The sequence below is a fragment of the Acomys minous genome (genome assembly GCF_964271855.1).
Source record: "Acomys minous genome assembly, chromosome: 8".
Classification (NCBI taxonomy): Eukaryota; Metazoa; Chordata; class Mammalia; order Rodentia; family Muridae; genus Acomys; species Acomys minous.
In genome coordinates, this window is record NC_140489.1 from 26839707 (window position 1) to 26860758 (window position 21052).

A 21052-nucleotide genomic window follows, 5' to 3' on the forward strand; every position below is an offset into this window, starting at 1 on the left:
GGGAAGGTTGAGAACCACTGGTCTATATCCTTTGTAAACTGTAAGCCAAATAAACCCTTCTTCCTGAGCTGGGCGTGGTGGTGCATGCCTTTAATCTGAGCACTCTGGAGGCAGAGGCAGGCAGGCAGATCTCTGTGAGTTTGACACCCTCCTGGTCTACAAAGAGAGGTCCAGGACAGCCAGGGCTATTACACAGAGAAATTCTGTCTCAAACAAACAAAACATATAAAACAAACAAACAAAAACCCTCTTCCCTTCAATTGCTGTTTGTCAGATCCCAGCAATTAGAAAAATGGCCAACACAGTGATGGGTAAACATGGAGATCATCAAGGGAAGAAAATGTGAGTTGAGGAACCGGTAGATCACTTTGGTTACAAGCCACAAAAATAAACATTGACGACTGAGAAGTTTTAAAGGGAGAGTTTGTGGGGGCGGGGAGGTCTGGTGGACAATGTTTATAGGATCAAAGGGCAAATGAATGATCAAATCGATCTTGCCCCAGACTCAGAGAGGGGCAAGAGCCTGAGCAGCTCTGGTTCCTCTGGCAGGAGCTGGCAGGCGGTTCCTTCTAAACACCATCATCCCAGTGAATACGCAACATGCGTTTTCATTTTTCATGAAGAGGTAATTCCCAGGAAAAGAGCTTTGCAGTGACTTGTGGTAGACAATGGCCACAAGGCAGTCTTTCTAAGAAAGTCTCTTCCAAATGAATCTTAAATAAGACCCAGAAGCTAGGTGTGGTAACACCCCAGCACTTGGGGAGGCAGAGGCAGGCAGATATCTGTAAGTTTGAGACCAACGTGTTCTACAAAGTAAGTTGAGGACAGCCATGGCTACACAGAGAAACTCTGTTTAAAAAAAAAAAGACCCAGAAAACACTAACCATAAAGTAAAATAATTCATAAATAACATTTGAATTTGTGAATTCAATTTGAATTGAAAGTGCATGTTAATTAAAAGTCATCCTATTAAAATTAAAAGCAAATCACCATATAGGAGGAAATGCTGCCAATAGGTATGTCCGACAAACCGCTCACATAAATAAACTTCTGTGAATCAGCAGGGATGTAGCAAACAATAAACAGAAGCCTTGTAAAGATGATGTCATGGGCTGGCAAGATGGTTCACTAGGAAAAGGCGCTTGTCATGTAAGCCTGCTGACCTAAATTCAGTCCCCAGATCCCACATAAAGGTGGGAAGAGAGAACCAACTCCACAGAATTATCCTTTGATCGCCACGTGCATGCTGGGTCATGCTCACCCCACGATCGTACATTACAATAACAGTAAATATTATTTAAAGAGGTACTTCATAGAAGAAGATAGCCACATAACCATTAAAACACATAACAAACCAGGAGTGTTGGCACATGCCATTAATCCCAGCACTCGGGAGGCAGAGGCAGGCGGATCACTGTTAGTTCAAGGCCAGCCTGGTCTACAAAGTGAGTTGTACAGCTACAAAGGACAGCTAGAGCTATACAAAGAAACCCTGTCTCAAAAAAGCAAAAATAAAATGAAAGAAAGAAAGAATAAGACAGGCAACAAAATGATACGCAACCTTCATTAATTATCAGTGAAAGCCAAATAAGTCTACCACGTAACATACTGCCTAGGTACCACCGTAGCTAAAATGAAAATGTCAGGCAAAGATCTAGACCAGCCAACACTTAGACACTGTGGTAGAAGTATAAATTGATGCAATTACTTTGCATACTGGATGACAGACCAGTCCTGCTTAGTATACTCAAATAATACACCCTTATGTGTACCAAATTGTAGTGGGCATTTTTTGGTTTCTTTATAAACACAGAAATGTTACAGGAATATGTTTTTGTTTCAAACACATATTGGGGGATGTGGGATATGGGGCCACTAGACCTGACTTGAGTTTGTGATACCGCAAAGCCCTTCCCCAGTGACACACTCCAACAAGGCCAAACCTTCTAATAATGCCACTCCTTATGGACCTGTGTGGGCCATTTTTATTCAATTCTCCACAAGGGGCTATTAGATCAAATCAGTAACAGTTCACACAAGATGCTTAAAACAGTATAGTAAAAAAATGAGTCATACACAGTTGGGTAGTGACTTGTTTCTATAAGATGTGCTGCTGGACTAAGGAAGTAAGGACCAGGCATTCCTAATCCAAAAGTCTGGAACATTCTAAAGTCTAAAGCTTTTCAGGCAGACATCACACTAGAAGTCTCCATGTGCAAGTTATTTCAGATATATAAAATCAAATTGGAATGTATGTATAAGGTGCATATGAAACAGAATGAATTTTGTGTCAAGACTTTGGTCTAATCTCCAAGATACCTCAGCGCATGTACCAATATTCCAGAATGAACGTTTCTGGGCTCAAGGTTAGAATCATGGTCCATAGAGATGAGTTAAGTAACGGACGCTTGCTTCTATAAGAAACCACTGGGACATTCCAGACTAACCACATATCAGTAAGAAAAATATGAATTTGGAGCTGGAGAGATTGTTCAGCAGTTAAGAGCATTTGCTGTTCTTGCAGAGGACTTGAGCTTGGTTCCCAGAACCCAAGTTTGGAGGCTCACTCCCACCTCAAACTCCAGCTCCAAGGGATTAAAATGCCCTCCTGGCCTACAAAGGCACCTGCCTTTACATGGTGCACGAGAACTACTGAAGGCAGAGGCACACATACACAGATACACACATACAAGAGGCACACACAAAATAAGTTAATAAGTAAAGGAATCTTTAAAAAGCAGAAAAATGCAAGTTCAACACAAGGAGCAATTACTATGGGTTAAACTGTCTCAATAAAACTCACGGAGTGCTTATAGAAGCAGGTTAGTGTTCACCCTGCAGGGGTCTAACTGAAGCAAGTACAAAGGCTGTTGTTCTCACGGAGGTGCTAGGGACCGTAAATGGGTACAGTTGGGAATATCTGTTTTGATATTTTGAAACTTTTTTTTGCCCAAACACAAGTGGCCTAAGCTAGTTTTTTTCTTCGCCTATAGACTCGGAAACTTCCCTTCATTGTCTTCTGGATGAGCTAAATCAGAGCACTGTAGTGCTTCATGGTACCTCGTCAGCTCACTAGGGGACAGTGACAAATTGGGACAGATTCTTCCCGTGTTGAGATTTGAGGCCTCTCCGGGGGCTTTGCTTTGTTCATGGAGTGACCTCGTGTCCTCCTGAATGGACCTGTCACGGTGAGTTAGTTTGGTAGTGCAGTGACTCAACCACTGGGGCAAAGGGCACTTCTGCTTATCAGTGCTCTGGCTGGCTTGCTGCTGGTCCCCATACCACACTGTTGGCTTCCTTTTCCTGTGTTTACTCACAGACACACCTGCAAGTGAGCCCACAGCCTGCTCCAGGACATATCTGCTGGGTGCCAGGCAATACCTTAGATTCTAATAGAGCACTGGATAATGAATAAAAACAGCATAAATGATAAAAATACAATGCTGGAGCCTTTACCTTCAAATTGCTTATTGTCCAGTAATAAAGTACAGGTACTTCTTCTGAAAGGTGCAGATTTCCTTTTCTTCTTTTTCTCTCCTCATCCTCTACTTGGTACATATATTTCACATTCTCATCTCATCCCCATCTCCTCTAGGAACAGTATTCCATATAATCAGGCTAAAGGCCATTTGACTCAGTTTCTCTCCAACAGAAGCCATCCATTCATAACCTATAACTTCTTGTTCCCACCCACTCCGAACCACTGGTGACAGTGCGTTATGTTAATTATAATTGCAGAAAGAGCTACTTATTAGATGTCCCTTCTATGCAGGGTACTTACCAGGAACAGGTCCACATTATTACCACATCCCAGAGGGCATCATTTGATAAGTGAGGATCTGAGGTTTGGTAGCTGACACCAACTTTACCCACACACGACCTGTACATGACACAGTACACGCTCCCGTTCTCTCCAGTGTCTCACGTACCATACCGAGCAGTGTGAGGTGCTTGCACTGTTGAGTCAATCATGCAAACGCCCGTCTGCCTTCGGTTTGTCAGTCGCACATATGCAAAGCTGTGTGGTGGGCAGAGGTTGACACTATGGTCTCTGACGTCATGGGCATGTTCTATCTGTCTTGGCTCTAGTTTCACCAGGATGTGAGTAAAGAGCCAAGCGAGTCTTGCTTACAGATTCTCAGCTTGTGTTTTAGAAACACTTTAGTATTCAACAGGAGTAGCCTACTCTGGATGCCATCATAGGGACGCCATGCCTATGCTGCTATCTAAATTAAAATCTTAGGTGCACCCACGCCTTCTAGTCTCTTCAGGAAGAGCCCTCCAGTATTGAGAAAGTTATGCTATTTTGGTCCAACCTCACCGGGCCAGCTCTCTCCAAATGACTTAATACCTTGTCAAAGTATCTTTTACTTGCCTGTTTCAATTGTTGTCTGGAAGGCTTCTACCTTCTGCTGACTTTAGCCCAGCCCTGGAAGCTTCCAATCTCCATACAATCTAACCTAGGCCTGGAATGTTTTCAGCCTCTGAGACTTAATGCCTAATAAGTTTATCCTTTCCTTGTTCTTTCTGAGCTCTGGGTTGGCTGGTTCAATTCAGCTGTTCTGCCTCAAACTCTTCTCCCAGCTGACGTATTTAATCTGACCCAGAATTGCTCTGCTGGGCCTCAAACTAATTTAGCACTCTGCTCTAATCTTCTGGCTTCCTCTCATTTTCTGGCTCATTCCATCTTCACCTGAGTTCTCTTTCTGCAAGCCATCTCTCTATTACTGTCCTGGTAAAACTGCCTCTTAACTGGCTTTCCTTTCCTCTCTCTTCTCATGAGAGTTGGGTATATCCTATTCTGTCAAGTCTTCTCTGATTCGTCACCTTTTCCACTACTCAACTAGACATCACTTTCAACCATGGTGCTTCCTTCTACAAACTAACTTTATCTTTGTTTGGGATTACAGGTATGCATCACCATGCCTGGCCCTAAGCTTTACTTTATCTGATACTTGCTCTATACGAGGCTGGCCTTGAACTCAGATCTGTTTGCCTCTGTCTCCTGGATTAAAGGCTTGTTTGTATTCCAGCTGGCTCGCACAGACCTAGAAGCCAAAGCAGCCATGTTCTAAATTAACAGCCTTCTACAGTACCTATTGCTAGCTGCCATTCTCGACACTTGCAGATGAGCATCCCATGCTGGGTAAGATGAGTATTGCTGTGAGCTGGGCGCACAGCTGACAGGCAGATGCTTCTGAATGGAACATCTGCTGCTCTCCATCCTCTCCTCTTCTGGCCTCACTGCTCATAAACCACTCAGAGTGAGACGGCTTCTGCTCAGTCCACCGGGTCGTGCCGTGGGTCAGGGCTCAGGCCCTCCTGCTCAGTCGAGCAGGAAGTCTCAAAGCTGGCAAGTCACTGTTGATTTCCTGGGTGATACTCTCATAACAGGGAAGTGCAACAGGCTTTTCTCTATCTTCTCCTCTATGACTGCTTGTTAGCCAGGGTGGGGAGGCGAAGAGCATGGCAGAGCATGCCAGTGTATACTGGGACTGAGTGTAGGTCAGGACTTACCTCTGCTTGCAGGGTGACCAACCTCTAACAAGCAGGTTTAGGTCCACAGTGACTTTCGCAGTGGTATCTTTCCAAGGCTGCCTTCCATATTAGGGGGTTTAAGCCGTCTGATGCAGTTGAGGCTTCTGTGGTCTAGAGTAGATGCCTCTCTCACACTGGACTTGGGGTGCTATGAGGAACAGAAACAAGATTTAAGCCCTTCCTTCCAGCTGCTGAGCTTTGTTTTTGTAGACTAGGAAGTTATTCTCTAGAGAGCCATAAATCCTTTATCGTTCATTTCCTCTTCCCCAAAGGGGAAAATCTTGCTTGATTTTTCACTTCCAGTGTGTTTTGTCCATGGGCCCCACCATGTGGCTAAAGTCACTATCTTGTCCAAATAACATTATTACCTTTTCCTTTCTAATGACATGTTCCTGGATAGATGGATTGTTTTCTGCGTATGTGGAGATGGTCTCTGTGTTTGATATATATGGCAATGCATGTCACTATTTTTATCTTTTTTTGGCTGGTTGGTTTTGGTTTGGTTTTTTCAAGACGGGGTCTCTGGGTCTCTGTGTAGCCCTGGCTGTGCTGGAACTCGCTCTGTAAATCAAGCTGGCCTCAAACTCGGAGATATGCTTGCCTCTGCCTCCCCAGTGCTGGCATTAAAGTGTGCACCACCACCTCCTGGCCTATCATTTTGTATTGATTACTATGGTTAGAAACATTTTCTTTCTTTCTTTCTTTCTTTCTTTCTTTCTTTTTTTTGTTTTTTTTTTTGTTGTTTTTGTTTTTGTTTTTCAAGACAGGGTTTCTCTCTGTAGCCCTGGTTATCCTGGACTTACTCTGTAGACCAGGCTGGCCTCAAACTCACAGAGCTCCACCTGCCTCTGTTTCCCCAAGTGCTGAGATTAAAGGTGTGCAACTCCAGCTCCTGGCTCAAAACTTTTTTTTTTTTTTGAGACAGGGTTTCTCTGTGTATCCTTGGCTGTCCTAGACTCGCTTTGTAGACTAGGCTGGCCTTGAACTCACAGCAAGCCACATGCCTCTGCCTCCCGAGTGGTGAGATAAAAGGTGTGCGCCACCACACCTGGCTCGAAACATATTCTTAAACTAAAAGACCATCCATCTTCGTGTCTAGGTGCACACCTGTTTAAATCTGGACTACATAGTGAGACTTTGTCTCAAGGGGGCAGGAGGCATTGGAAAAATGGCTCAATGGCAAAGAACGTGGGTTGCTGCTTGCAATTGCATGTAAACCTAGTTCCAGGGGATCAGGTACCCTCTTCTGGCTTCTGTGGGTACCAGGCATGTACACAGTGCACATTGACACATGTGACTAAAACACTGCTATACATTAAAAAAAAAAAACAAAAACTTTACTTAAAAGAAAAAATTTAAAAACCTAAGTTATATAGCATGGCATTTTACAAATGGCATTCATGTGTCCCACTTGGGCCTCTCATCCATTTTGCAGTGTATAAGTTATTATTCTCTTTAAAAGTAGGAGACCGAAGCTCAGACCTCAAGAGAGGTGCCAGATGTGGTGGTGCACATCTGCAATCCCAGCACTTAGCAGGTAGAGATAGGAGAGTCAAGGAGTTCATAGCCCACCTACCAAGGGCCACCTTAGGATATGCTATATGCTGGCTCTCATCTCACTTTATATGCCCCCCCCAAAATAAGAAACCAAGAAAATTTCTTGAAATTGGCTAGTCCTGGTGACACTAAGTTGTAGCCTCAACACTGTGTCTCCGAGGTTACTTAGGACTAGAGGCTGGTTGTAATAACACACCTTTTTGGCTTAGATCTTAGCTTCTCTACTTGTGTGACCTTGGCTGATCACTGAACCGTTATGCCTTACTGTCCTCATCCCTAAAATATGGCTACAGTAGAGGCTGCCCCAGTTAGGTGTCTCAGGGTTAAACAAAGCCATCTGGTTGCTCACAGGGCAGCATATCTAGCATGCGGTAGCCCTTGCTCAGTGAGGCTTAGCTTGCCTCCTTCTGTCATGTACGCAAAGACGAGGCAACAGATATCCACTTGCTCCTCTCCTATGTGGTTAGCCACAGAGGAGATTCGAGCTGTCCCCTAGCAAATGGTCTGAGTATGGGGCACAAGACCAATGTTTTAAAGAGTAAAAGGCAGTCCGTTTGTCAACATTACACAGTCTGCCACAGCTGGGCATGAAGCGTTAGATTTGAAAATAGCAGCCTGATCACATTTCCTCATCTCTGTCTACTTAAGCTCCTGCCTTTAAATGTCAAGTGTGCTTCGTCAAATGAACCCAGCAGCGTCACTCTTTCTTTACCCAGTATCCTACTTTGTTATTTTTCATATATCCTGCATGATCCCACAGAGATAGCCAAGTACTGCAAACACAAACCAGAATTGATAAAGACTCACCTCATAGATTCCAACATTGCCTGGTAGTGAGTACATACCCTCAAACCATTAAGAATGGGCGGCAGGTGAACTAAGTGGCACCTGCTAGTTCCAGATATATAAGATACTGGAATATGTTCTTATGCTTCCTGCTCTCCTATTCTGTAGCTACCTGCCTTCACTGCCTTTCCTAGAATAGCCATAATCTCTAAGAGACTTGAAAAGGCCATAGTGCCTTTGATTCATTATGTAACACAGCTTATTACCACAGACCCATAGCTGTAGACAAGTTTGATATATTTTTCAAATAAATCTTTATCCAAGTATGCTTTCAAATTACTAATTTTTTGTTTTAAGGACAATCCTGATGTCTAAATTTTCTGGTTTTCTGTTAAGATTTGATAATGCCCACCTGGGACTGACACATTAAAACAAAATAAAGAGAGGAAATTCATTTGTAACCTGAAATTGCCTTGATTTCTAAAAAGCAATCAGGAGCATAGCCAGGCAGTACTTGATGACTGTGAATAATGAGAAGCAAGTTCATGCATATTATTTTGTATTTACTTCCAAACGACCCCATAGACTAGGCCATGGTGAGCAAACTGGCACAAGAGGTCTTAGCAGAGATGAGACAGGACACAAAACCTTCTGTCCCATGCCTTTACTAAAGGTCCTACAAAGATTAATGTCTCTAGTATCTTCCCCAAAAGTTCATAGACTCAAAGAAAAAAAATCATACTGCCAAAATATGTACATAACATTTGCCATATATATGATATTATATATATTTCACATCACACACACACACAACTCTCAGTCCTCCAACCAATTTAAGAGAATCTCAGTTTTGCATCCGAAGGATCTAAGGCCTCGTGTGTGTGTGTGTGTGTGTGTGTGTGTGTGTGTGTGTATGTGTGTGTGTGTGTGTGTGTGTGTGTGTTGTGTTGTGTTTGGTTTTTGGTTTTTCTGAGACAGGGTTTCTCTGTGTAACCCTGGCTGTTCTAGACTTGCTTTGTGTACTAGGTTGGCCTCAAACTCAGAGATTCACCTGCCTCTGCCTCCCAAGTGCTGGGATTAAAGGCGTGCGCAAAGGCCTCTTGTGTTTAAGAACAGCCAGGACATGAGCGAACAGCTTCATCACCACTTGACAAGCATCAGGTTAGCATCACCCAGGCCAAAGGTGTCAATTTCCTTTCCTAGAAACAATCTCTAAGAAATGAAAAAAAAAAAAAAAAAGGAAGAAAGAAAAGAAAACTCATTACTTACAAACTTAGAGTTTCCACTGTGCCTTTTGTATTGCTCAAAGGATACAGAGTGGTCCTATCGCCTTGTGGAAGGGATGAGTGCCAGCAGAGAAGTGTGATGAAGCTGAAATATTTTTGCCCAGTCACCAGACAAGTCTGAAATGTTCGAGCTGGGAATACCTACCTACCCATAAGCCCCACGAGAGTCTTGTCATCTATCTGTTCCTTTGATTGCTTAGGAGCTTGCATGGCAAGTGACAGAAACCAGCTCAACCAAGCAAAGATAGTTTGTTCCGAGGCCATAGTGATGTGCAGAATCTACAGAAAAGCTGGCCACCCAGGCTAAAGGAAATTGGCATGTCAACTTTTGCTCTGTCACAAAACAGCCCCAGGTTTAGTGGCCCCAAACCATCATTTGTTTAGTTCATGCTCCTGTAAACCAGCAATCTGGACAAGGCTCAACCATCCCAGTGGGTGTGGGGTTTTGCTGATCCCCTTGGGGACCTGCTCAGAGTCTAGTCAGTTGGCTGGCACAGTGTCAGTTCCCTCCCATGCCTTGGAAGGCCACTCACACGATGGGCTCAGGGTCTCAAGCACTGGAAAAACATTAAATCCAAATGCACGAGCAGTTTTCAAATCTCTCCTTGTGTGCATAATTTCATTCTTAATGAGAGCACATCATAGGACCATCCTGTCCCCACTGACAGAGTGGCCCCAGAGCACGGATAGAGATGGGAGGAATCCTTGCCCCCCCCCTTTTTTTTTCCTCCTAGGTATGGTCAGTTCTGCTGTTATTTTATTATTTTATTTTATTTTGTTTTTCATAGTGCTGGGCATTAAATCCAGGTCCTTGTGCAAGTAGCTAACAAGCGCTCTACCACCAAGCTACATCCCCAGCACTTGGCTTTGTGAGACGGGTTCTCACAGTTTACCTCAGTCGAACCCACCATGTATTCCAAGCACTAGCATTACAAGCGTGTGTTCTGTTGTGTTCTGTCTCAAGACAATGCCCACTCAAGAGATCCTCTGTCTGAGTAACTTAGCCCCTAGCATTTGCATGTCTGAATAAATCCATTCAATATGTCCAACAGGATTCTTTGTTGGACACACACACACACACACACACATATTGTGGAGGGAGGCCCTTGTTTGGTAATCTATAAACTTAACTGAAAGGAGGAAAGTTCCCCCACTAGACAGTGATGAAGTTGTAATGAAGAGGGGCTCAGAGCAGCAAGAGCAACCCCCTCAGCTAGTTAGGTTAATGTGGTCCTTCTCCAGGCCTTGCAGGAACTGTCGGACTTTACTGGAAGCAATAGTAACAACCTGCTTGGTGAACGTAAGATTTAAACATTGAACTCAAAAGATGCTTGCTGTAACAGTAGTGTTGCTGTTGCCTGGGTTGGAATCCCGTAGGCATAGGCATCTCCTTCATACCATTGCTGTGTATTCATTAGATATCAGGTATGAGAAAGACTATTCTAGGGGGCTAGGCTACCTCTCCCTCACCCCCGAGACAGAGTCTCTCTGTATAATAGCCCTGGCTAACCTGGACTTACTTTATAGACCAGGCTGGCCCCAAACTCACAGCTATCCATCTGCCTTTGCCTCCTGAGGGCTGGGATTAAAGGTGTGTACCACCATGCCCGCTTAGGTTGCCTTTTTTTATTTAAAGAAAGTCAGCTTTAAAACTTTATAGGAAGCTAAGAAGGGAAATGGTGGAGCCAGCTTTGTTGGATTTCAGGCAGCAGAGAAAGCCAGAATAGGGTGTGAATGTGTTTGATTGAATTATTGCCCAAATAAATAGAAGCTTTAAGAGGATAATAGATCTTATTTGCGATGAATACTTTTCCTCTTGGACTGACTAATAGCCATTTCTAACAAAGGGCAGGGAGAGGGTTCCTAACTGTGTGTGTCTGTGTAAACCTATGCCAAATATGTGAACCACACATGCCCAGTGCTCCAAGTTAGCTTTCTCCAAGCGTTTGATCATATTTCTTTAAAAGTTTAATTATGAGCCTCTAATATACCTATATATTTATTGACATATAGACTGTATTTTATCTATAATGGCAAACTTAATAAATGTTTTAATGTTTAACTGAGAAGTAGAATTTTTTAAAAAGGAAACAAAAATGAAAGTTAAAATATGTCCCCGTCACGCTGCAGTGAATCATGCAGTACCCCTCCTCCCGTAGACGTCACCAGGTCAGGGCCTTCTCATCTGGAGCACTTGCCTTACACCTCTGCAGCCTCTTGATACCTCGGGAATAATGGAAAAGCAGCTGCTTTGTCTTGTCCAAAGTGCATTTGTGACTTAAGAGTTTCAAAATTCCATAAATTCCTGACATTCTTTGTTGTGTTAACAGTAGCCTTGTGGGTGTCAGTGTCTGTATATCTGAAGTACAGACACTTGTGTTCTTTATAATGCTTGCCATATTTGAGGGTTTATCTTATTATAGAAAAGTTTAGGCTTGTGGGATCTTTTATCACTCTCTCTTTCCCTTCCTAGCATTCCTCTTCTCTCCTTTTCTTCTATTTGATTAATAATAATAATATAATTTAAAAGGCACTTTCTTCTCTACTTCTTCCTCTCTCTCCTTTTTCCTTCTTTAAGACTTTGAAGTAAACACACACACACACACACACACACCAATTCTGAAGTAATTATACATGTACATTTCCTATTACAATAAGATTTACTGACTATGATATATATATTCTCTCTCTCTCTCTCTCTCTCTCTCTCTCTCTCTCTCTCTCTCTCTCTCTCTCCCCCTACCCTCTTTCACTTCCCCTCCCCCTCTCCTTCTTTTTGTTCCTTCCCCCCAAACTGGTGTTATAGGCAGGCACATGGATTCTGAGAATTGACCCTGGGTTCTCAGTGAGAATATAAGCACTCTTAGTGACTGAGACATCTCCCCATCTACCTTTTTAAAAAAAAAAAAAAAAAAAAAAAAAAAAAAAAGGTCTCACACACATACTCTGGAACTCCCTAATCTGACTACACTGGGTAGCCACTGAGCTCAAGGATCCTCTCCTCTCTGCCTCTCCAATACTGAAATTGCAGACATGTACTGAGAGCCCCACATTTTTTTAAAAAAAACCTTTTTATTGATTCTTTGTGAATTTCACATCATACACCCCAGTCCCTCTCTTCTCCCCATCCCTGGATATCCACCCTCTGCCCTTGTAACCTCCCCCCACAAAAATAAAATGAAATTGAAAAAGAAACAAAGAAACAAAAACAAACATCTTGTCATGGAAGCTGTAGTGTGTCACAGTGTGTCTCACAGTATACCCTTTTATGCACACACCTTTACTTGCGCGTGGTCATTGCAATGAGACATTGGTGTGGTTTGAGGCCTCTGGCTTCTGCTTCATTATCAATGCTGGATCCTCACTGGGGCTCCTCTCGGATACCTTGTTGTTGCCCTGTGTCATGGAGATCCTGCAAGTTTGGATTTGAAGTACCGCCCCTTTCCCATGCTCCAGCAGTCCATTTTTGCCGACTACACCATCTCCCCAGCCCCATGGGCCAGGCATTCTTTTTACATTTGTTTGGTTTTGGTTTGGGGTTTCGAGACAGGGTCTCTCTCTACATAGCCCTGGCTATCCTGAAACTTACTATGTAGACCACACTGGCCTAGAACTTGAGATCCACCTGCCTCTGCCTCCTGAGTGCTGGAGTTAAAGGTGTCCATCTTAAACTCAACCTAACTCTTACCCTTTCCTCCGTGTGACAACTCAAAGCTGGCCATAGGGCCTGGCATGGGCTCAGGAACTCAATGGACTCAGTTCAAACCCCCTTTAAGGTAGCCTTTCCTTTGTGAGCCTTGTGTCCTCCCAGGAGACACCTGCTGAAAAAAATGTGCATGTGGCAGCAAGTCAGGAAAAGTATTGAGCAAATGAACCACCCAGGAGTAGTTTTTCCCAGACTTCCTTAATACAGTTGCTCAATCTCTACCTGGTAAATGAACTCACTGAATTGTTAGAAATTTATTTTACTTATTTGCCTAAGATACTGTCTTGATATGTTCACAGGTTTAAATTTTTCTTAAGATTCATTATGTGTGAGTGTTTTGCCTGCTGTATATATGTGGGCCACATCTGTTGCCTGCTGCCCTCAGAAGTCAAAAGTTGGCACCAGATCCTCTGAAACTGGAGTTATGGATAGCAGTTGTAGCTGCCATATGGACACTAAGAGATAAACCCAGGTTCTCTGCAGGAGCAGCAGGTACTCTTTAATTACTGAGTCACCCGTCTAGCTGCTATTGGTTTCATTAATTGATTTCTATAGGGTTGTCTCCTCCAATCTTGGTAAAAGAGAGTTGGACAAATGAAAGCAAATTGTACAATTCAAGTCCATTTGGAAAGAAATTATCTGTTGTATAGATAGGATGTTTGGTTTTTCTGCTGTAGCCAATGTTGTTAGAAAACCAACATGGGGTAATGGGGGACTGAATCTAAAGTGGTCTTTCCAGCTTCTAGGACTTACAGCTAACCTAAGAAGTGATGCTGGGAACCATCAAGACTCCTGGAGTTTCTCTTTTAAAAAAACCATATTATAGCTTAACACAGTCAGTAAGTGGAAGTTATCCAGAGTTAGACTTAGAATGTCTGTTCTTCTCATCCCTGTACATGTGTGCTCAAGCATATGTGATAATGTGTAAGAGTTCCCAGCTCGTATTTAAGTATTGAGGTGTGCAGGAATGACTAGCCAGGACTGTGTGTGAGGTGAATGGGGTGCTCATTGCACAAATTGCATTCTCCTTTGTAGGCATAGCAAAGTTATATGGGAACTCAAAGTGTGGCAGGGAATGTGACCAAAATGATTTGCTTAAATTTCTGAATTTAGTAAAAAGCACAGATCTGAGTGAAGTCGTAGTTCAATAAGATGATGTCTTAAAATATTGATGTCAGCTTATTGAATATTCATTGTTCTTAGGGTTATAGGAAAATAGAGCTGAGTCACTCTTATTTTCAGTATTCCTGGCTTAACTTTTTTTTTTCCTCCAAATTTCCATGTCAATTCCTAACAAAGCAAAAAGGCATCAATATTTCTGAATTGACTCCAATATATTGTTTTACTATTATATGTAACCCCCTTTATCACATATTTTCTAATGTTTATTTTTTAAAAAAAACTATTGACATTCAAAAAAAAAAAAAAAAGAGCTCCCAGCTCTGCTTATTGTCCCTACGGTCACGCCCCAAGCAAATTAACAGAATTAACTTTGATGAATCAGAAATTCCCATTACTAGGAAAAACACAATGAAATTATACATAGAAGTACTACATGTGAGGGCTGGGGTGATAAGTCAAGTAGTGAAGTGCTTGCCGTGAAAGCATGAAGACGTGAGTGGTTACCAAAACTCATAGGTAGGTAGGTAGGTAGGTAGGTAGGGGGGTAGGTAGGTGGTTGGTAGATAGATAGATAGATAGATAGATACAGAGATACAGAGATACAGAGATATAGAGGCACAGGGATACAAAGATGATACATACATACATACATACAAAGATGATAGATGATAAATAGATGAAAACAGCACGGCATGGTGATGCACACCTGTAACCGCAGTGCTGGGGAGTTGGATACAGACAGATCCCTGTGGTTTGCTGGCCAGCCAGCATTGCCTACTTGGTGATCTCTGGTCTAGTGAGTGACTATTTCTTTTTCTTTCTTTTCTTATCTTTTTTTTTTTTTCTTTTGGTTTTCAAGACAAGGCTTCTCTGTGTAGCCTTGTCTGGCCCTGGACCAGGATGGCCTTGAACTCACAATGATCCACCAAACTCTTGTCTCATAAGTGCTGGGACTATAGACATGTGCCACCATGTCCAGCTGTAAGTGACTATTTCCAAAAAAACAAGGCATCTGCTACTTGTGGGATGACAGCTGAGGTTGACCCTTGTCTTCCACATGCACACACTCAATCATGCACATGTATGTGCACATACATGAGAAGTACTATCTATGAGAAGAATAGTAGGTAAATACCAGCTCTGCAGGGGCATATACCTGATGCTAGACCCTTAGTGGACTGAATAGACCTGTACATGCTTATAACACTGTGAGTGTTGTAAGTAGAGGCCCTGGTGAGATCTGAAATCTTTGCTTCATTTGAGTTTTGGGAACAGGGTCTCATCTCACAACCCAAGTTGTCTTCAAGCTCATGGTCGTACTGACAAGTGGTTACTGTGGCATCCTCCCTGGGGATTAGCTTGGGTTTTTTTTTTTTTTTTTTTTTACTACTTGCTAACATAACTAGGAGGGTCAGGAAGCCTTTGGATGTTCTAATCCTCTGTAAATCTGGCCTTTTTTCTGTAACCTAAACACTACAATCCAAGGGCTGTGAAGGTGATAGCATAGTGTGTCTTTAGCTGCTGAGCGATCTCAGGATTTAGAGTTGTGTTGTGGTTAGCTTAGCAGTATGGCCTAATAATGTTTACTATTAGCCCTGTAATTATTACTATGGTGGTATTTTCTAACCCACTAGCAATCAATGAAACAGAGACTCCTGTTATATTTTAAAATAGCCTTATTTAACCTGGGGCAGGGCAGATAGGTATCCCCTAAACTATCTCCCATATTGGGGCAAGTATCCCATACGTGCCCCAATCCCATGTCATAGAATACTTGCTAATTATCATCATCTGAACCAAATCTCCATCCCACCGGCCATGATGCCAGCGTCGCTCCTTCCTCTTCTCCTCCAGTCTCCCCTCCTCTTCTGGTCTCTTTCCCAAAAGCCTGTGAACCTTAACCACACCCAGCCCATCTGCCCTGCTCACATGCGATGGCTCTTTATTGGCTGAACAGGAATAAGCTCTTAGACAAGGTGCAAACAGAGCATGGGCACTGTTTCTGGGGGTTTGCCAATGCTCTTTCAGGAAGTGGTTCTCCTGGATCCCAGTCCTGGCAACTTCTGGGCATCAGAACTGTGTTCCATCAAGCAAGATGGAGGATCCTTCTCGCCCCTACTTCATTGTCCCTTACGTGACTTCTCTGGAGTTATGGTAGAAATATTCAGAATCTCTGGCTCCTTCTGGTGACCCCCTACCAGGCAACTGAAGTTGGTCCTTTCAGCCACAGCAAGATGTTATAGCATCTGATAGTGTCTGTGAGCTAGAGTATGGAGCTTTTATATAAGACAATAAGAGAAGCTTAGATAAAGAAAATGTATACTAAGCCAGGGAACTAGTATGCCCAGATTAATTGAAGTTTACTTGTTAAGAGGACAAGACAAAGTAAAGATACAGAAACTGAGTATTGGGTAGTTATGGAAAAGTGTTCCATGACCAAACAGAGGCCAAAGTTTGGAACTCCAGAGCAAAGACCAATCCTTACCTTATATAAGGGTACACGTTAGTAACTTCCAAGAAAGGGGAATATTCCTGAACCATCTGACAGACTTCAAATCCCCTCCACCCTCCCACCCCTGTTTTGTTTTTTTTTTTTTTGAGACAGGATTCTCTGTGTAACTTTGGCTCTCCTGGATTAGCTTTGTAGGCCAGGCTGCCCTTGAACTCACAAAGATCCTCCTGCCTCCCCAAGTGCTGAGATTAAAGATATGTGCTACTGGGCCTGGCCAGATTTCAAATTCTGATGCCTGCTTTCCCTCCCCCCACCCCCACAGTATCAGGTCAGCCAGTCTTAATAAGCAGAGGGAGGAATTGTCAGAAGACCTGTGCCCATCATTTGAAGAAGGTACTTGGTGCACAGTCTGTTAAGTGTGCTCAATGGTAGTTTGATGTACTTGCTTCCTGCTTTCAGGAAATTCCTGGCCAGGTAACTTTACCAGCATGAGAGCATGCTCAGTCCTGGACAGAATATAGGATAGGTAGAGAGAGTCACAACTGTCCCTGCTATTGCCCTGGAGTTGAATAATCTTCATCGTGCTTTATAAAGTTGCATACTCCTTTGGGAAGTTCATTTGAGCAACTCTTTTGCCCTTACACATTTGAGGTGATAACGGTGTGACCCCCTTGCCCAGAAACTTCCTGTAAAAAGAGATGTCAGCCTTTGTTTAATTACCATCTTCCTCCCAAGTTGGACAGAGCCCCTAAGAAGTTTCTGTCAACATAACTCTTGCTGGTCTCAAATGGAAAAAGTTAATCAGATTTTACAGTAGTGAACAACCACTAAGGAATAATAGCAAATGGAAATTGAAAGCAAGATGACTTTTAATTTCATTGGCCAGGCAGTTTTCACTTTCTCTCTAAGATTTATTTACTTTTATTTTATATGTGTACATGTTATGCCTGCATGAGTGTAGTGCCTACAGCCAGGAGAGGTTGTTAGACCTCCCTGGAGCTGGAGCTGCCACATGGTTGGCAGGAACTGAACTTTTAACCACTGAGCCACCTCTTTAGCCTTGTGAGCAATTTTCTTCAAACCACCAAGCCATGGGTTAAGTTTTACTATGGCTAAGAAATGCTGTGCTCTTCTTTTCACTTCACAGATTGCTATCTGGCTACGTAAATGCCCAGTGCTTTTATCAGAGGCTGGCTACAGTTCCAAGCACAGGCTCTTATATAAGTATGGTTGTCTTTTCCTGTTGAAAAGCCCGCAGCGGAGAATCACTGCTCACGTCTCTCCCAGCAAATCTGTTTTCTTCATGATGGTATTACACTAATGAATTAGGTTAGCAACTGGGGGTGGCAACATGTTCCACTGTTCTACTGTGTTCCAAATATAGAGACTTAATCGCCCCCCACATCCCCACCTTCCACAGGCCTTCAGCTTCATTACCATTGTTTTCACTTAATTTTGTATAATCTTAATCTTGAAGGACTTCACTGCTCCCACTTAGTTTGTGTCAGTAAAGGTATTAGAAACCTCTTGGACCTTAGCAATCCTCCTGTGGTGTAGACTGGACAGGGACCTTAGCAATCCTCCTGTGGTGTAGACTGGACAGGGACCTGATCTTTAAATGTGGCCCTTGTTTCACAGTCACTCAAATCATAACAAAAGCAATTTCGAAGGTAGCAAGTGGGAAAGCAATTAAACCAAAAACTGATTTTCTTTAAACATAAATGGAATCATAGGTGATGGTTAAATTCATATTCAAGAATATATTAGCTTTTGCCTGTTTCAGACTGGGGAAAGGACCTGTTGCTTACTCAGCACAGACTGTAGCAAATCTTTCTCCTGCCCCTGCTTCCTGCAGCCATCTTGCCTGGGGAGCCCTGGGATTACAGACATGTGCTACTGAACCTGGTCTGTCAGAATCTGAACTCAGGTCCTCACAGCTATGTGGCAGGTCCCTTACTCACTGAGCCATCTCTCCGGACAAGTTTGTATTTTTTTGTGTGTGTGTAAACAATATCACATTGTTATTGTTTTGGTGTTTTAGTTATTGTTTTTAACTTGCTTTTACCCGGTGAGACTTCTGTCTTCAAAGGGTTATGAAATACCACACCCTACCTAATGTTCTCAGACACATAGTTAGTTTTTAAATGAAATGTATTCTTCTAGCAGTAATAGGAAGAACAGCCACTGAATGTTATGCTCATGGCCTGTCAGGTAGGATTTGAAATTTTCTTAAACCCACAGATGGAAAACTGAGATGCAGAAGTTAAAGATGTGCCCAAAGTTAAATAGCTTAGTAAGATCCTGATACATAATTACAACAGGAGCAATTCAAATTCAGATTGTGGGGTCTTGATTGTCCCTCCATACCCCTGATGGGTACTTCCATGTCAGAAGCCTGCACCAAGAGCCTGATCTCACGGTGACGCGGGGCTCCATTTTAAATGTGCAGCAGTTTATAGAATGTTTTTCTGGTGTTGAAATGTTTGTTATTTATAGCTCTTCAGTGATCTAAACATCGCTGTGATAAACATCCCCTCTGTACATTGTAACAAACTTGTTATTTTCTCTGGAGAACTCATTTAAGAATTCTTGAGCCAATTAAAAAGAAGATGTGTGTGTGTGTGTGTGTGTGTGTGTGTGTGTGTGTGTGTGTGTGTGTGTGTGTGTTTTGAGGGCCAGTGATGCAGCTCAGTGGTTCAATGGTAGAGTTCAATTCTCAACACTGAAATAAACAAATTATATATTGAGCCTGATGCTTCAGTTCCTAATGTTTAGAACTTTAAATAACTTGGTTTTGAAAAGGAATTTATTGTAAGAAAACGATCTTAAGTAGAGATAAAGCTCTTTTTTTTTTTTTTTAACTTTTGTTTCTGGAGAAGATGAAGGGGACTATTTTGGGGACAAGGTTTCTAACAGACAGGAATCCCTTGGCAAGAGTATAAACAGCTTTGGCAGAAAGCCACCACCCAAAGGGACAGGACTCAGCTTGTCTTCAGCCAGTGAGTGGGGATGAGCTCCAAGCAGAAGGGATGGCCCTGGGCGCAGCTTTGGCCAGCCAGGAACTGTACGGGTGGAGACACTGCCTCACAGGAGCCACATTGAGGCTCCTGTTAGTCAAGAGACAAGACATATGACTGCTTCAAAGAAGTTACTGTATCTTAGCCACACTGTTCTCCTACCCTTCATTACAAACACAATAATGATTTATAAATGCACAGGGTATAAATACTGTAAGCTTAGGTTGCTTCTGTCCCCACTGCCTTTCCCCCCAGTAAATAAATCAAGTCCATGTCTACAAAAGCACATCTGAGGGAGAGTCTCAGCTCTGCAGTGTTACATATACAGAAAGCCCTTTATGCTCATTATATTCTGAGATGTCTCTGGATAGGTTTGCATGCAAACCATGGTTATCTTGCCTTTTCAAAATGGAAGAGTGTGTGTGTGTGTGTGTGTGTGTGTGTGTGTGTGTGTGTGTGTGTGTGTACATGCACACGGTTCTCTAAGTTCTATTCAGTTTTTAGTATATGTATTTTTAGTGTGAGTTTTGAGATTTGAACTCAGATCTTTGAGCTTGCAAGGCAAACATGTTACTGAGACCTCCTCAGCCTCAAAATGTCCTTTTTATTTTTTCCTTCTTTAGACAGGACCATGCCTTGTAGTCATGGTTGGCCTGATTCTATATAGTCCAGACAAGACTCAAATTTATGTTGCTCTTCCTTTCTTGGCCTCAGTTATAGTAGAGTTACAGGTGTGTGCCATCTGGCTCTCAAAATGGCCCTTTCAATTAAGGAAATTGCTATCTGTTTGAGTAAATCTCTTGGAAGAATGGATGAAAAGTCAGCCACCCCTTTCCATGGTTAATTATGTGTGCAGTCGTGTGTAGCATCTCTTTCAATGTAGTTGGCTGTGATATGCATGAAGGATTAGTGACACAGTCATAAAACTCAAATGCCTATTTCAAGTTCATGCCAAATGACTGACACGATACACACACACACACACACACACACACACACCTAGAAACATAGAGCTACACCATAGTAAAGTTTCTTTCCTCATCCAGGCAGCAAACCTCTGAGTATTTTCTAAAAGCCTGTGGTGCCCTCCCTTCCCACAACTTCCTCATATACTTAGTGACTTATTCTACACAAGAAGTTTGGACCATTTTCTTGTTAAAACCCAGTTTCTTTATTCCTTCTTTTAAGGCCCTATTAGAGCAATATTTTATTTGTAATAACCTTTTAAATTATAAAGTACATAACTTCAGAGATGAAAAACTTAGAGGGAAAAAATGAGATTGTATCAGGAGCATTTCCTCATATTACAACATACTTTTAAACACTGCAGTGGCTAGGTATTATTCCACTGTGTCTCAAATTTCTAAAGTCACCTGTTTACGGCTCTAAAGGCAGTGGAACCTGGGAGAATAGAGCCTAAAATTGAGGTAGACTAAAGACTCATGCCATAGCCAGCTTTACTCAGCATCAGACAATTCGTACTCCAAGGGTTAAACAAGGTCACATGAATAAAGTTCTCATGAATTCAAGCTATATATAATCATAAGGATAAGCTGCAGGTGGCCAAGACATGTTCTTCCATAAACAC

General features: G+C 42.5%; 1 protein-coding gene across 3 annotated transcripts in view; it reads left to right on the top strand.

Moving 5' to 3' along the window:
- The window catches only part of STON2 (stonin 2), a 150372-nt gene that overhangs the window by 112206 nt on the left and 17114 nt on the right, over positions 1 to 21052 (top strand). The gene's annotated exons all lie outside the window — the stretch shown is intronic.